Source organism: Macaca nemestrina (assembly GCF_043159975.1).
Source record: "Macaca nemestrina isolate mMacNem1 chromosome 4 unlocalized genomic scaffold, mMacNem.hap1 SUPER_4_unloc_5, whole genome shotgun sequence".
In the NCBI taxonomy this organism is placed as follows: domain Eukaryota; kingdom Metazoa; phylum Chordata; class Mammalia; order Primates; family Cercopithecidae; genus Macaca; species Macaca nemestrina.
In genome coordinates this window covers 470,070-483,618 of record NW_027257559.1, presented here as the reverse complement: position 1 = coordinate 483,618, position 13,549 = coordinate 470,070, and the positions used below count along the sequence as shown (strand labels likewise).

Below are 13,549 nucleotides of genomic sequence, written 5' to 3'. Positions count from 1 at the left end.
CAAAGTCCTGGGATTACAGGTGTAAGCCGCTGTGCACAGCCCTACAAATGTGACTTATACAAAGTCAGAGCAGTGAGCAGGAAGAGAACAGAGACTTCTGCGAGTCTCCTGGCTGTGGCAACACCATATCCCTCCTCCATACCGTAATGTGTCTACACCCACCAAGCTCCTAGACGTTGAAGGCAGGCCAGCTCAGAGACGAAACAGCAGTCAAGAAAGAGAAGATGCAGACATGTGTCTTGATTTCAGCTCGAGCGTGCCTCTCTGCCTTGCAGCTGCACAGGCAGAAACCAGGGGCGGTGAGTCTGAGACAGTGTGTTTGGTTCCTGGCAGGTAATCTTTTGGGAGACCATCCCATACAATTAGTGTTACACTTCTCAAAAAGGAAGTGTGACTTTTATAGAAAAATCATTTCCATTTTGGAGAAAGGCCTAATAAAACCACAAAAGGATAATACATTCATACAACAGCAAATTCAATTCATCTGTCACAAACTGAAATCCCAAAGCCCTCTGGGCACACAGCTGCTTTTCTGAGCTGAAATTCAACTCCAGTGGAGAAACAGGTCAATTTTTCTAAAAAATTTTCTTTTTCACATGCCTTAAATAAAAATTCCTTCCCCTCACTTGTCATTTTCCAGATTTAATGGCTCTGTTGGTCTTCCTCTCATTTAGGCCATGAGCACTGGCTGCATGTCTGCTACGGCCCGGACTCCAAGGGAGGCACCCTAGGGAACACAGATGACCTCAGCACAGCGACACCCTCAAGGAGCACACACGGAGAAGGCAAGATGATACAATCGCAGACTTCACACAGAAAAGAATGTGGCATCCATACCCTGTCCCATTTCTAGAAAACAACGATGCTGAGTCAGTAACATTTACCGAACAGCCTGCAGTGTGGAGGCAGGCACGAGGGGGCTCCATACAGGGAAGAGCACCTTCAGAAGGGGGCATGCAAACAACGTGGAGGCAGGAGACGCCCCCACGCACAAGGGCCAGCCTGGGGGCCTGCAGAAATGCCCATGCATCTGGGAAGAGGGAGAGAGGACAAGATACTTAAATGCTCCAAAATGAATAGAAGCCTCCCAAGAACTTCCCCCGAAATGGGGCAGGGATTTACAAAAGACCAAACCGAGCATGCGCAGTTACCTGAGCATAGCGCCAGGAGAGCAAGCTATTCCAGGAAGAAACAGGGTCCCTAGAAGCCTGAGCCTCTACTCCCAGCTCTGCGACTCATTCACCCTATGACCTTGGTGAAGGCTCTTAGCTTCTGTGAGCCACAAGAGAATCACGCGAAAACAGAAGATATGAAAACTGCTCTGCCTTTTTCACAGAACTGCTGAGGGAATAAAATCAGATCATGGATTTTAAAATTCTCTGTGAATTATGAAGTAAAATACAAAAATATGAAATCATTCTTACCATTAGTAACAGCTCTGTAAAATTAAGAGCAGAGGTAAGATCACAGCATTTTCCACCTCCCGACTCCCGAGAGAAATAGTGAGTCCAGCCGATGTATTTGTGCAACCCCAGTATCTAGGCTTTGAGAGCCTCAAACCGCTCATGAACTCTGACAGTATCACTGCAGCCCACTGCTCATTAAGTTCTCCAAGACAGTCAACTGACATAAAATACTACAGCTTTTTCAGCTGGGCTTGAAGCCCAGCACACAGCACAGCTAAACAGTGAAGAGGTTTTCTGCCACTAGACTCAAAAGCTGGCTTTTGTAGATTCCCATAGAAAGAACATTCAAGGCCAGGCATCGCGGCACATGCCTGTAATCCCAGCAATTTGGGAAGCCGAGGCAGGAGGATCACCTGAGGTCAGAAGTTCAAGAACAGCCTGGCCAATATGGCAAAGCCCCATCTGTACTAAAAATACAAAAATTACCCGGGCATGCTGGTGGGCACCTGTAATCCCAGCTACTCGGGAGGCTGAGGCAGGAAAATCGCTTGAACTTAGGAGGCCGAGGTTGCAGTGAGCTGAGTTCATGCCACTGCACTCCAGCCTGGGCGACAAGAGTGAAACCCCATCTCAAAGAAAAAAAAAAAAAGAAAGAAAGAAAGAGAATTCTTTTTTGCTGATGTTAAATTTCCTGTGCTTAACACAGAGAAATCATACAACACTGAAATCCTGAAAACATATCATAAAAAGCATTTAGCGACTGAAAAGGCATTCAATATAACCTGTAACAGTGAGTTCCCCTCCTCTTTCCAGCCAGCTCCACTAACGCTGTGACCCTTAACAATGCTTTCACTAACACAGAGGAAAATTAATAGGACCGCTTACCCCTCTCAGCTGACAGCTAAACCAGTGCTTCTCCCTGGGCTCACTAAAGATGACCTTTACCCAAAACCAGGCTGCAACGACCCTGTAGATGTTGACTAACGATTTCAAAATTCCCATATTCTTTGTCCATTCCTAAGGAAGATGAACTGAAGCCAGGTGTCTCCAAGTCAGAACTAACAGAGGCCTTAAACATCAGATGGCCCTTTCCCTTCTTTGACAACTGGGGTATCTAAAGCTGAGCTTATGGAAGAAAACAGCCTGTTTAGTAACAAAGCGAAAACCAAAGCCTAGTCACCCAACCTCTGGTCTGGAACTTCTTCGACAATCCAGCACCCATACAGGATGAGTCTCCCTAACCAGAAACTCTGAAATCCGCAACTTTTGAGTGCCGACGTGATGGTCAACGAAATGTTCATTGGAACAGCTCAGACTCTGGATTTTTGAATTCAGGATGCTCAACCAGCAAGTATAATACAAATATTCAAAAATCCAAAAATGTAAAAACATCTGAGACACTTCTGGTTCCAAGCAGTTTGGATGATGGATATTCAACCTGCATTTTTTGTTTTTTCCTCTAATGAAGGAAATTAGAAACGAGACCCGAGCAAAGTCATTCAATCCATACTAAAGTCATTCAATAGTTTAATGAGTACCCATTTAGAGTTAAGTGCTACCCGCAGATATTTAAAAGGATGAATACATACATGCCTATAATCCCAGAACTTCGGAAGGCCGAGGTGGGAGGATCACCTGATGTCGGGAGTCCAAGACCAGCCCGGCCAGCATGGTGAAACTCCATCTCTACTATAAATGCAAAAATTAGCCTGGCGTGGTGGCTCACACCTGTTATCCCAGCTACTCTGGAGGCTGAGGCACAAGAATCGCTTGAACCTGGGGGGAGCACGTTGCAGTGAGCTGAGATCACACCACTGTACTCCAGCCTGGACCACAGAGCAAGACTCTGTCTCAAAAAAAAAAAAAGAAAAAAGAAAATTTAAATTGTGTTTTCACATGGAGCCCATGTTCCCAGAACACAAGCCCTGCTCTATGCTCCAAAGGCACACAGGGTGCCCCTTTATCTTAATGCTCACCATATTCCATGGCAGCCACTGGCACGTGTCTGTCCATCGCACTAGACTTCCTGCGCATGAGGCAGGGATCATATATTATTACCTTTCTGTCCCCAATGTCTGGCCTAGAAGACACTCAGTAAATGATTACTGAACTAAGTCAGTTACTAAGACATTTTAAACTTGTATTAACAAAATTGATTTAATAAGTTTGCCAATGCAGCCTTCATACCACACAGCTTAAATCTCAACCTGCGGATTTATCTTGTGTTCTGCTAGATTATCACCTATTAACATTCAGGAGACACCTAGTATGTGCTAGGCATTACTAATTGCTGGGAACCTAGCAGTGACAAAACAACATTCCTTGTTCAAAGAGAAGTTCTAGTATAAAGAGGAATAGAAGGAACAGGCTAGATTGATGAGAGAGATAAGAAAAGGACAGACTGCCATGGGAAGCACCTGGTCTTATCTGGATGGTACACAGTTAACGAAGACTGAGTGCTTCATATAGCATAAGATGATCTTCTCCAAAGAAGTGAATGAAGCTTTGATTCCCCAGTACCAGAAGTCATCATAAAGTTGCGTACAGCCCCATGCTTAGTGTAGGAAGTGAAACCAAACAAACAAACAAAGCTCCAACTTCCAGAGGAAACGGTCCAATTATGAAATCCTCTGGCTACGTTCCATTGAAATTCAAGGTATTCAAGAGGCCAATATTTAAGTGATAAATTTACCCAACCACTTAAAACTAAAGTAGTCTTTGGTTCAAGGGGTAAAGGTATAGTACCTTTTACAAATTTATTAGCTCTTAATATTTACATTTAAATATGATGATGATGGTGTAATAATAACTTTACTGAGTAGTTACTATGTGTTAGGCACCAAACTAAGCACGTTACACACACATTTGCACGATCCTGTGAGATGATCATGACCCCTTGTCATCCCATTTCATAGATGAAAGTCATGTTTATATAAGCTTAAAAACTTATCCCAAATAACACAGCTAGTTAGCAAAACTCAGGCAGCCTGACTCCATAGGCCTTGTTTAAAGAAGTAATATTTATAAACTGTCCAGCACAGCAGTGGTACAAACAAGAGTTCAATAAATGCCTAAAGGGTACTTCATACCCAAAATTGTTCCCGCCAATCAAACTAGACTTACCCTGGTTCTGCATAACCAACTGTCAAATTATTGTTCCACGAAGTAAAGGTGGAATGGGTAGAGATCAGAATAGAGTGAATAACTGGTAAATATACTTCATGACAGGTAGTAACAGGATGTGGCATTTAGGGTATTTCCAGGTTTGTTTGCATAACACTTTTTCACAGTTCTAAAGCACAAGAACCATTCTAAGCTGGTGAAAGCATAAGGCATGTCTATGATCCAGGACTCCAATTCACTGTGGATCAGTGGATCTCAACCTTTACTCAACCTTTACAGTATATCAGAACCACCTGTGGGTTTTTAACAACACTAGAGCTGCCCAGGCTCCATTCCTGCAGATTCTATTTCAACTGGTCGGGAGTAAGCACGCATGCTTTTTTCACAGCCCCCCAGATGCAGCTAGATTTGCAAACCACTGTCCAAGATGCTCTCACACTTCCGCTCAGTTCACTCACTGAGATTCTAAGCACTACGAATCGGGCTAAGTTAACAAGTCAGGCTCCACTCCCTAATAATATTGGCAAAGAAACCAAGATCAGAGATTTATTCCAGTCCAAACCAAACAAATTGCCGGGTGAAAAAAACGCCCTGGCATAGTTTGCCATACAAAACAACTTCCTGCATCTTCCCAGTCAGTAGCCTAGAGACTGACTCTGAGCCATGAGAATTCAGAGTCAGGGGAATATGCCCATCTGAGGCATCTGCCACACTCCTAGCACACCCTCAAAAGCGCCCAGCTACATTTCACATCCACTGTCCTAACAGGCGTCGAAATAGGGAAGAGCAGTGCATTACAGAAAACAGCCTGCTGGGCATCAAAAGGCTGGAGAATTCCAGTCCTAGCCCTGCTACCAATCGGTCTGGTCACTTCTCTCTGGTCCTGGTGTGGCCAACAGTTATGCGAGAGGGTGAGGCATAAAAACACAGATGTCAGGCAAGCTCCAGCATGCAAAATACATAGAAATTAAAAAGCATTAAGGTGATATCAAGGAATGTATGCCATCAACCAGAAAAGTAACTGAAGTGTTCCTTTTCCCATTCTTAAGAAATCAAAAGTGGAAGCAGAAAATTGAGCAATCAGCCTACCAAGTTGACTGGGGCAACAGAATACACTCACGGATTCTGCTCACAACAGCGGGGGTGGCAGACCAAAAGGAGAAATGCAGAGCGTCCCTCTCTCCTCTGTCCACCTATGCCACCAGCACATGAATGCGTCCACACGCAGCGCCCAGTCTCCTGTTCCACTGACGCCAGCGTCCACTCACCACAAGCCTACTAAGTGCCACATGTGCTAGGATGCTCCCTCATCTCATCACCATAGACATCCCTGCTGGAGGTGAGTATGTGACAGACGAAAATCACGGAGGACTAGGGAGGTTGAGACCCACATTCCCACTGCCGTGAGAGTGAGCTTGAGAGGGACCCCAAGGCTGGGCCCTCCATGCCGCTCTCCTCAGTCATCACTCCCAGACCAGAGCAACGAGGGTGAATTTTCTTCCTCTCACTATTTTCAGCCCCTTGGCTGACCCACCATTCCCCAGAAAGCTATCGAGTTCTGGCAGCTCTGAGGCCACAAACCCATAAACGCACGGGACACACAGCCCATCTGTCTCTAATGGGTCTTTTACTTGTCATGCTGGTCATTTGTAAGAGCAGATGGGTTAAGAAAGACTTGGCAAGTTACCACGAAATGACCCCTCCATTCCTCCCTGGGAGAAGGCTGACTAGCGAGCAGTCAGGCTGGCTTTCTTCCCCCACTCCCTGCATTCCTGTCCCTAAGGAGCCACAGACAATCCCACCAAATATAAGCAGGAGACAGCTGCCTCCTTCCTACAGCTGGAGGGGGAAGGGTCCTCTCGGGTCTTTCAAACTGAATGAAAACCAAACTGTGAGCTGTACTGACCCGGGCCTCACCCATGTTGCAGGCATGTACAACACAGGTGCCCAGTGGTATCATCAGGCAGAACTACGAATGTGCTTTCCATCGTTTTCATACACTGATTCCAGAACCGCTATCCACACAGCTCCACTTCTCACACATACGACGTGCTTCACGGATTACACAGCATGTTCACCATGCCCCTCATCCGCTCCTCCCAGTAGCCTTGTGTGATCCCTTGAAGATGCTTCCTCATACTGAGGTTTGAAACCAAAACTTTCCCAAGAACATCCAGCTAGTGTTAGAAGCAGGATATGAGGGCTTCTGATTCTAGAACGAGTATTTGTGCCACTATTCCCCATGGGCCCCTCCAGGGATTTCTGCCTGATCTTAAAATGCAGACAGCAAATCCGTCTCTCTACAGTCCTGGGGTTCCCTATAGACAAGAAGTCAAACTTCTAAGAGAAAACTTATACTTATTTGGAAGGTTACCTGGGATTTTTTTTTAAGTTAGTTTGTTCACGTTTTGGAAAGATTGTTCCAGTGGCAATGCGGGGCATGAAGTGTAGAAACGATTCCATGATGAGACAGAGAAACAATTCGGGGGCTCTTACAACTGTTCAAATGAGGCATGAGGCGCAACCAGAAAGGACAGAGGGGAAATGCATTGGAAAGAAATGAAAAATGAAATCCACTCAGACCCAGGATGGAAAAAAAGGGAGTAAGCATGATGGTGGTTTGTAGTTTGAAAGACTGATGAATCATTAACTACTGTAGAGTGGTATCTGGGGCCTGGGTGCACCAGTTTGTTTAACCATTCACCTGCTGAGCAGTCTCTGGGCTGTGTCCAGTTTCTAGCCTTTATAAATAATGCTGCTATGAACAGATACATAAAGGCTTTTGTGTGAACATAAGTCTTCATTTCTCTGGGATAACTGCCCATGAATGTGAGTGCTGCCTCCTACGGCAATTGCAAGTTTAGTTTTTTAAGAAACTGTCAAGCTATTTTCCAGAATGGCTGTACCATCTTCCATTCCCACCAGCCAAGTGTGAGTGATCCCGTTTCCCCGCATCCTCACCAGCATTGGTCTTGTTACTACTTTTTATTTTAGGCATTCTGATAGGTGTATAGTGACGTGGCTTCAGTGTGCATTTTTCTGATGGCTCATGATGTTGAACATCTTTTCATGTGCTTATATGTTATCTGAAATGTCCCTTCAGGACTTTTATTCATTTTCAAAGTAGATGATTTGGTTTCACTGCTGAATTTGGATAGTTCTTTATATATTATAGATATGAGTCCTTTATCAGACATGTGGTTTGCAAATAGTTTCTCCCAGTCTCTAGCTTCTCTTTTAATCTTTATTTTGCATTTTACATTTTAGTCCATGATCCATTTTGAGTTAATTTTTGTATGAGGTATGAGGTTTAGATCAGAGTTCAGGTTTTTTTCCTATGACTAATCAGGTAGCCAGTAATTTCTTTTAAGAGACAAGGTCTCACTGTGTCACCCAGGCTGGAATGCAATGACAAGATCAGAGTTCACTGCAGCCTCGACTCCTGGACTCAAGTTATCCTCCTACCTCAGCCTCCTGGAGTAGCTGGGACCACAGGCAGGTGCCACCACGACCAGTTAATTTTTTTAGTTTTTGTAAAGACAGGGTCTTGTGCCATGTTACCCAGGCTAGTGTTGAACTCCTAGGCTCAAGTCATCATCCCACTTCTATGGGGCCAGGCAGTGGCACATGCCTGTAATCACAGCACTTTGGGAGGATGAAACAGGAGAATCACTTGAACCCAGGAATTCCAGACCAGCCTGAGCAACAGAGGGAGGCCCTGTCTCTGCAAAAAATTTTAAACATTACCTGGGCATGCTGTTGTACACCTGTGGTCCCAGCTACTTGGGAGGCTGAGGTGGGAGGATCTCTTGAGCCTATGAGGCTGAGGCTGCAGGGAGCCATGATCGCACCACTACACTCCAGCCTGGGAGAAAGTGAGACTTTGTCTCCAAAAAAAAAAAAAAAAAAAAAAAGCTAGAGCATCACCTATATTAAAGACACACATTGTCTTTTTGAAAATTTAATTACAGTTATATAATGGACATGTAAAATGTCCAGTTTGAAAGTTTGAAAAATACATAACTCTAAGTATTCTTACCTTAAAATTCTGATTCCTACCTAAGATATCACATACTGTTTACATAAGTATCATAATGCCTGGACAACAACTAAAAATGTGTAAGAGGGAGAAAAATAAGCGTATATACCTACTAATTAAAGGATATTTCCCCCTTATTACTTAAAAAAGTCATCACGGCAAACCCCGTGACTGTATCTAAAGCAAACCTACAGTTTTACTTCTCTGTATTCCAAAATGCAAGGCTAAAATTCAAATACTACACATTTCCTGAAGCCAAGGGCAGTTTACTTAAAATAAATGCTTAGGGTCTATATCAAAAATATGAAAAAGCTAGTTACTTCATAGCCATTCCAATCTAAGTTCAGCTTTTTCTTTTTTAATTGACACATAATTGTGTACTGTACATATGTATGGAGTACACATAGTGATGTTATAATACATGTAATGTATGTGATCAGCATAATTAGCATATCCACCATCTCAAACATTTATCATTTCTTTGTGTTGGTAACGTTCAATACCCTTCCTCCAATTATCTGGAACTATATATTCTATTTTTTTTTTTTTTTTGAGACAAAGTCATGTTCTGTTGCCCAGGCTGGAGTGCAGTGGTGCCATCTCGGCTCACTGCAACATCTGCTTCGCTTGCCAGGTTCAAGCTATTCTCCTGCTTCGACCTCCCTGGTAGCTGGGGTTACAGGCACCCAGCACCATGCCCGGCTAATTTTTGTATTTTTAGTAGAGACGGGCTTTCACCACGTTGGCCAGGCTGGTCTGAAACTCCTGACTTCTGGTGATCCACCCACCTCAGCCTCCCAAAGTGATAGGATTACAGGCATGAGCCACCGCTCCCAGCCTGAAACTATATATTCTTGTTAACTATAGTCATCCTATGTTATAGAACACTAGAATTTATTCTTATCCAGCTATAATTTTGTACCCTTTAACAAATTTCTCCCTATCTCCCTCTTCCCCCACCCTTCTCACCCTCTAGGATCCTCTGTCTACTTTCAACTTCCATGAGATCCACTCCTTTTTGCCTTCCACATAAGAGAACATGTACTGTGTAACTTTCTGTCCCTGGCTTATTTCATAATATCTTCCAGTTCCATCCACGTTGCTGAGAATAACAGGACTTCATCCTGTGTTATGGCTGAATAGTACTCCACTGTGTTTAAAGACCACATTTTCTCGATCCATCATCTGCTGTTGGACACCGAGGCTGATTCCATATCTTGACTATGGTGAACAGTGCTGTAGGAAACATAGAGGTGCGGATGCCCCTCCGACACTGATTTCCTTTTCTTTGGGTATCTACACTGTAGTGGGACTGCTGGATCACACTGTAATTTCATTTGCAGTTTTCTGAGGAACCTCCATACTGTTTGCCATAGTGGGTGCCCTAGCTTACTCTTACTCTTTTTCTTTTTTCTCTTTTAGACAGAGTCTCATTGTTGCCCAGGCTGGAGTACAGTGGTGCAATCTTGGCTTGCTTACTGTAGCATCCGCCTCCCGGGTTCCAGTGGTTCTCATGCCTCAGTCTCCAGAGTAGCTGGGATTATAGGCACCCGCCACTGCACCCGGCAAATTTTTGTATTTTTTAGTAGAGATGGGGTTTCACCATGTTGGCCAGGCTGGTCTGGAACTCCTGGGCTCAAGTGACCCGCCCACCTCAGCCGCCCAACAGTGCTGGAATTACAGGTGTGATCCACCGCTCCCAGCTAATTTTTGTGTTTTTAGTAGAGACGGGGTTTCACCATGTTGGCCAGGCTGGTTTCAAACTCCTGACCTCAGGTGATCTGCCCGCCTCGGCCTCCCAAAGTGCTGAGATGTCAGCGTGCACCCCGCGCCCAGCCAGCTGCTCTAGTGTACAGCCCCCTACAATGTGTAAGAGCTCCTTTGTCTCCATATCCTCACCAGTACTGGTTATTTTTTCTCTTTTTAATAATACCCATCCTAACAGGTGAGATGATACCTCAGTGTGGTTTTGCGTTTCTCTGATTATAAGTGATACTGAGTATTTTTTCCACATATTTTTTGGCCATTTGTATGTCTTCTTTAAAGAAATGTCTGTTCAGTTGGGTGTGATGACACAGACCTGTAAGCCCAGCACTCAGAACGCTAAGGCAGGAGGACAACTTGAGCCTAGACCAGCCTAGGTAGCATAGCAAAACCCTAGCTCAAAAAAAAAAAAAAAAAAAAAAAAGAGAAGAAGAAAAAAGAAATATGTGTCTGTTCAGCTTTTTAACCTCCAAAAATTAAGAGCCCATTTTGGAATCTGACGACCTGCCTGATTCAGAGACAATCTGTGTTGGGTTCTACTCTGCTACTTCCTATGTGACTGGGGAAGTTCCCTTGGCCACTTTGAGCTCAACTTCCCCAACATTAACCAGGAATAACTACCGCCTGCCTCTGCTGGTTAATGCTGAGGACTGAAAGGAGAACCTCCACAACGCCACTTGACAATGCCGCCTGGCGGAAGCCCTTCAATGCGGGGCTGGTAGGATCATCTGAAGCTAAGTACAACTTTCCTTTCCACTGTCCCAGGCTCACTCTGCATATGATTAGCAAGGAATAGAGAATAAAGGAAACCAAAATACTTGCTTAATTTTTAATAAGAAATGTTTAAAAAGTGGGTGTGGTGGAAAAATAGGAGGGAGAGGAGGGGAAGGAAAAGCAGCCGATCAGAAGTTCTAGTCCAGGGCTCATCCCCGGCCTCCTCACTCAGGCAATCACCAGTCCCCACCTCCTGGGGAGGGATACTTTCTCGGCTGGCTTCACCCACATGGAAGGCACTGCCACAGGTGTTCAGAAACCAGGAGCACCTTGAAATGGGCAATGTGCTTTGGGTAGGAGACCTACAATTTCCCCCAAGGAAATCACGGCACAAAAGTGACCCACTTAGGAGGTACCAAGGGCTGTAAATACTTGGTGGCAAAAACTGATGTCACACCTTCTGTACAGGAGACACACACACAAATAAAACTTGACAAAATAGCAGAGAAAAAAATACAGCAGACATCCAGTGCCATTCTGTTAGAGAAATATTTATATCCCAAAGCCAGGGACCTCTCTGGAACACTGTCTTTATTTCCACGTTTCATGGAAGCTGTTTGAGTGCTCTCACCTATGTCTCAACAAACTTCCAGTCCCTGCTCTAAACTCTGTGGCTCCTCAGCAAAACCCAAAAACAAGTATCAGTTTTCCTTCCAAATGGGAAATTTCCCGACCTAGCGAAAGCAGCATCAAATCCACTTATTATGAGATAGCTGATTACAGGCGAAGCCCTCTAGTCCCAGGATGACTCCCCTCCTGCAGGAGCGGGAGGGATGGGCATAGCACTGGCCTGCCAGACCACATCTTCAGGCAGTTTGAAACCATGGCTGCTCAGGTGAGCCATGATAAAAATCAAAATCAAGTATCTCTGAAAATTGTACATGTGAAGAACCAGACCTCGGACCAGACTCAGCAGAAATGGATGTTGCAAGGTTTGTTCAGAGACCTCCTCTCCATGCCCCCTCTCCCCGGGACCTCCCTCCTTGCACTAGGGGACCAGGGACAATGGACCACTCCCTTACCTCTAGCCCAGTGCATTTTCAGGAACAGTTCCCAGACTGTACCAGACCCTGAAATGTATTCACTGAATGCACTATTTCTTGAAATGATCGTAAATCACCTACTATAACAAGAATTGTTTTAAAAGTGTTGTCTCTCTCTCGGGAATCATGCCATGAGTTTGAGCTAGCAGCTTTGCTTATCTCTACTGCAATTCTATCATTTGCAAAATGTTAACAATTACTGTGTTCACCCATAGCATTGTTGTAAAAAGCCTTAAGACCCACTTCATGTAGCCTGCCTGGAGCACAGACCCTGTCACGTGGTAAATGCCCACTGAAGGTGAGTTATCTGTAGCTATTATAACCTGCCACTCTAGCGAACAAAAGGAGTCAATCAGGACTCATCGTATCACCATGAAAGGATGTCCATGTAGACTGCGCATTTGGAGAAGGTTGACTCAATGTTGATCAGGTACTATTTTGTTTTTTACAATGTGTACATATGTATTTGTAGGTACACTGGAAAAGATCTGGAAGGAAATACACCCAGTGTTAATAGTGACTACCCCAAAGACACATTCATCCAAACACACAACAGAAAAACACTCACTATCTTTCTGTCTTCCATATCATTTGAACTATTTTCAATAAGCATCTATGGCTTTTGTAAAGTTTTTGAAAGGAATCTATTGCATTTTTTTCTGGAGAAACAAGCACGAGCATGAAAAAGGTGGAAACAGAAGGTAAAATGGAATGGGACTCAATGGAATTGAGTCCAAGCCAGGCTCAGCAGGCACATGAACCATGCACCTCTCACTACAACTCAACACCAGCTCTCTCTTCTCTTGGTCCAATGGCCCAAGACTTAGAGATAAAATCTTTATTGTGATCACATCAATCACACCAAGGAGCTTGGAACCACCCTTCCAAACTCCTCTGGTTCTGTGTACCTGCCCGGGGCTGTTAGCTTTCCTCCTGTGTCTTTGGCTGACCTGTAATCCCCTAGTGGTGGAAATGCACCCTGACACTTAGCCATCATCCCCACAACACTCAGCACCACAGAGAGACCAGGGCAGTGATGCCCACTCGGACTGTGATTCTACTTATAAAGCAAAGGATCAGGGGCCAGATGCGACATGTCTTTGGTAACTCACCAGCTATTGTTTGAACCAGAACAAAGCCAGGTCTCCTGATGCCCAGAAAAGAGCTAGTGCCTGTCCCACTAGAAACGTGGTGAAAATGTTTTGCTTGCTGTGAAAAGATGCACTACTGGAGAAGATGGGTGCAACTTCTCATGGAGGAACTCAGCCCAGATCACGAGGACACCGGGCTGCCAGATGAGACACTCGGCCCAGGTCACCAGGAAACAGGGCTGCAGAATGAGACACTCGGCCCAGGTCACTAGGAAACAGGGCTTCCGGATGAGACACTAACCCGCCCAC

At 44.7% G+C, this 13,549-nt stretch overlaps 1 protein-coding gene and 1 long non-coding RNA gene across 4 annotated transcripts in view; one reads left to right on the top strand and one right to left on the bottom strand.

The window, feature by feature from the left end:
• The window catches only part of LOC139361059 (SH3 domain and tetratricopeptide repeat-containing protein 1-like), a 51,028-nt gene that overhangs the window by 19,899 nt on the left and 17,580 nt on the right, over positions 1–13,549 (bottom strand). For 2 of the 3 annotated variants that reach the window (XR_011618627.1, XM_071089534.1), the window contains exon 1: positions 1,425–1,478. The exons of the other annotated variant lie outside the window; for it this stretch is intronic. The gene's annotated coding sequence lies outside the window, so the exon portion shown is untranslated. Of the gene's footprint in view, positions 1–1,424; positions 1,479–13,549 lie in introns of those variants that run through there. 3 annotated transcript variants of the gene reach the window in all.
• On the top strand, positions 2,842–12,254 carry LOC139361060 (uncharacterized). Its single transcript, XR_011618628.1, has 3 exons — positions 2,842–4,062; positions 5,579–5,868; positions 9,545–12,254. It is a non-coding gene; the product is annotated as an uncharacterized lncRNA (long non-coding RNA).